Below are 4,335 nucleotides of genomic sequence, written 5' to 3'. Positions count from 1 at the left end.
TTTTTGACACATGAAAATTTTATTAAAGTCAAATTTCAGTGCCCATAAATAAAGTTTTGTGGAACACAGACACACTCACTCATTCCATTTTACCCGTGGCTGCTTCCACTCTACAACGGCAGGGTTGGGCAGTTGCCACAGAGACTATGCAGCCCCAAAAGCCTAAAATATTTACTATCTGGCCATTTACAGAAAAAAAATTTGCCAAGCATGGCTTCCCAAGTAGCTTTGCTATAAGCACAGACAAGAGGAAACTGGGTGTCACTTGTTCCAGTGAGAAATGGAATGTCAGGGAAAAAAAGTGTAGGACATTTAGTTCTGTTAAGGGAACAACCACGTTAATAGCACAGGACAGGGGAGTAAATCAGCTCCCACATCTGACATCAGCTTATTCTGCATTATTATATAAGTTGTTAACTTTGATACCTTTATATATTTGTACAGTAGAGCCAAGTGACGGTTGGGTTTCCCAGCTCATTTGGCATTATCAGATCCAAATCTGATAATGCGTCGATGAAGCCTCAACTGCAGCACCCCCGACAAAGGCTGGCTACCTACTGGTTACGTGGATTTTAACTTCCAGGATATTTCTCTTCCCGATATATATTTTTTTAAGTCTGTGATATGCTCTAGAACAAGTCACGTTCATGAAGAGCATTTCCTCTCTTTAGACAATGAAAGATGTGTGCCTCTTGTGGCCACATTTAGTCTGTGTCTCTCAGACACCCTTCTTGACACCCATGTCCAGTCCAAGTTTCTGCCTCCTAAGTTGATTTCCTGTATTACATGTTTATTTAAATTTTTTATTCCTATTTTCTCATCTCCCTCTTTTCCTCTGACTTTCCGTCCTTTCTTTCTCTCCCCCTCTAAGCACAGATTTTGGAATTGGATAGACCACAGTTTCAATCCCAGCACTGTCACCAGTAGCTGTGCTTCCATAGGCAAGTCACAAAGCCTCTCTGAGCCTATATCCTCACCTCTAAATTAGAGATAAGAGTAGCATCTTGAATATATCAGAACTTTTGACAGTATGTTAGGCATGCAGCATGTCCTCAATAAATGGTATCTGAATGAATGGATGAATACTGATAGGTATTGGTGTAGGTAAAGATACAGGTTTATTTATTCCTGTGTTACTTGTACATTACACTCTTTAGGAGAGTGATAAACACACAGAAAGAGCTCAATAAACACTTGAGTGAACTTACACTTACTTATCCACCCCTACAGTGAGCACTTTTCAAACACCAACACATGATCAGCTCTATGTTACCAATATAGAGCCTTAAAAGGAAGTAGAGTACACACACAAGGATTTCTGCTTTATCCGGGAGCAGTATGTATCTACATGACCCAGATCTAGGTCACAAGGTGACATATTAGAAAGTGTTTATTGTCACATCTGGCACACAATTAGCATTCAATATATTCTGGCTGAATTGCTCCAAAATCTAAACCGGAAATAACAAACTGCAAACAATATTAAAAAAAAAATTGTAGGGGAGGTGCAAAATGTAGGATAAAATGAGCCAGGAAGAATGCTTTAGAGGGGGAGATGTGGCTTCCTGGAAGAAGTCTGGAGTGTGAGTTGCTGGAAATAAAGCAGAGGAGCATCACAAACAGGGCCAGCATGATGGATCAGAGTGGCTACACTGAGGTGTCAGAGGTGTGATGCAGTGGAAGGAGCATGGCTTTGACATCAGACAGACATGGGTCAGATTTTGATCCCCCCACTTACTAGCTGCATAAACTTGGGGAAGCTACCTAGTTTATTCAAGCTACCTCCTGAATTGTCGTTAATAAAAGACTAATAAAGCCTACTTTACACCATTATTGACACATACAAATGTCAAGATTTTTAGCAGTTGCTATACTACCATTTAACACTCGAGAATATTGTAGGAGAGCCTTGAATTAAAGATGGAAGCCTTCAGTTTTAAGCCTTTGTAAATTCAGCATCTTTCACGAGGAACACCTGCCATGCAAATACTAGTGATCATCAGGGTTTTGTCCTTGACCTTCCTCTCATCTCATGGTTGGCCAACCTTCCTTGGATGATATCAGCTGGTCCAATCTCACTGAAGCTGTTCAAAAGGTTAGCTACCCAGACAAACATCTGGGAGTCATTAATGCCTCCTGTTCCTTCCTCACCAAGTCCCTTGCCTTCCCAAGTAGTCAATCAATTCTTCTGTCAATTCAACCTCCTTAATAGCTTTTGTATTTCCTCCCTTTTCTACATCCTCACTGTCACCTAACTTAAGTCCTCATCACCTCTTCCATCATGTACATACTTTCCTCCCTGCCTCTGTCTTGCCCAGATGCACGTCATTCTCCTCACTGTGGGAAGTTTTCCTCAAAAATAAACCTGGCCATGCTACTCTCCCACTTAAAATCCCTCAATAGCTTTCTACTACCTTCCGAGGAAAATTTAAACTTTAGTGTGAAAAACAAGCAGCTCCATGGTCTTGTCCTTTTCAGGATTCCACTGCCTTTTCACACGTGTGCCTAGATTCTCACGTAGATAAACACACACACACACACACACACACAATCACGTACTGACCTGCTTGCAGTTCCCCAAGTACACCATGCTCTCTCTCTCGAATCCTTTCTTTTCTCTTGCTAAAACACTCTTTGTTACCCTCCTTAGCTTGATTAACACTCACAAATTCTTCAGAACTCAGGGTAGATGTCACCTGCTATGGGAAACTGTTCCTCACATCCTCCCACCTTCCACATCAAGTTGGGAGACCCCACCAGGAATCCCCACCCACCCTCTGTATAAATGATACTTCATCAGGTGTTTGCCAATCTTTTCCTTCATCTCCACTATTCAGTGTATGCCCTGAAGACAGAGGCTGTGTCTTCATCTTTGAATCTCTGGGGAAAGTGTGTAAATGGAGTACATGGTGGGGCCCCATAGTTGATGGGTAGCTGGATGGAGAGGTGGTGGTTTGAACAGCTGAATGATGAGAATTCAGAGATAGGCAGCTATTCGAAAGCCCTCAGAGGAGCTATTTTTGAGGTCTTGGTAGACCATTTGGAGGAGAATTACAGTAAAATGGGAATGTAGTTTGATACAGCCATTATGGAAAACAGTATGGAGATTCCTCAAAAAACTAAAAATAAACCTACCATATGATCCAGTAATCCCACTTCTGGGTATATATCCAGAAGGAACCTTAATTCAAAAAGTCACATGCACGCCAATGTTCATAGCAGCACTATATACAATAGCCAAGACATGGAAGCAACCTAAATGTCCATCGACAGATGACTAGAAAAAGAAGTTGTGGTATATTTATACAATGGAATACTTCTCATCCATAAAAAAGAATAAAATATCACCATTTGCAGCAACATGGATGGACCTAGAGATTGTCATTCTAAGTGAAGTAAGCCAGAAAGAGAAAGAAAAATACTATATGATATTACTCATATGGAATCTAAAAAAGAGAGAGAATTACAGTCAAAATGAAAGAAGACTTAGGGAGGGTATAGCTCAAGTGGTAAAGCACATGCTTAGGATGCATGAGGTCCTGGGTTCAATCCCCAGTACCTCCTCTAAAAATAAATAAACCTGATTACCTCCACCACCTCCCATCAAAATAAAATAATTAAATAATATGTTGATAAATAAATAAAATATTTAAAAAAAAGAAAGAAGACTTAGGTCAGGGTTTTGAGGGATGATATAGAAGAGTGAAAGCAAGAATCACTGACAAATGATATAAACAGAAGGCACGGAGGCGCCGGAATGGTTCTTATATATGACTAGCCACAACGTGAACACGTGCAGGCCTCCGTGCCGCAGAGTACATTTTAAGAAATCTGACCTGTTCACCTATTGAAGGAGTGAAAACAGAATCAACCTAAATATCTACCCACAGGAATGGGTAAGTAAATCATGATGTATCCACATCATAGACCATCATTTACCCATTTACATATTATAATTACAAAGAATGTGTGTCAACATTTAAAGAAAAACTGCTTACAATACCAAGTTCAAAAGAAAACTAGGAAAACCAAGACAGTGTCAAGTTAGGAGGAGAGAGACAGCCAGGAAGAGGGGGGATCAGTGCAGCAATGAGACAGATGGGGCAGGCGATGAGGACTTTGGGGATCCCCTACTCTAGACTGACCCCAGGTTGTTTCACAGTAGTTTCCTGTGTATCCACGTCGGCCCTTCTCTGAAATCACCTGTCAAGTTCATGGCCAGCACAGAGCCTGACACAGGTGCTCAGTACCCTTCTCAAGGTGCCGTGATGTCCTTCACTCGATCGACTCGTTCATGGCCATCTTTACCAGTGCTCTCTCACTCCCTACTTTTGA

General features: G+C 41.2%; 1 non-coding gene across 1 annotated transcript; it reads left to right on the top strand.

Moving 5' to 3' along the window:
- Nucleotides 1–3,490: 3,490 nt before the first annotated feature.
- On the top strand, nt 3,491–3,564 carry TRNAP-AGG (transfer RNA proline (anticodon AGG)). Its single transcript has one exon. It is a non-coding gene; the product is annotated as a tRNA-Pro (tRNA).
- Nucleotides 3,565–4,335: the final 771 nt, after the last annotated feature.

This window comes from Vicugna pacos, chromosome 15, assembly GCF_048564905.1.
Source record: "Vicugna pacos chromosome 15, VicPac4, whole genome shotgun sequence".
In the NCBI taxonomy this organism is placed as follows: domain Eukaryota; kingdom Metazoa; phylum Chordata; class Mammalia; order Artiodactyla; family Camelidae; genus Vicugna; species Vicugna pacos.
This window is presented reverse-complemented; position numbering and strand designations above follow the sequence as displayed.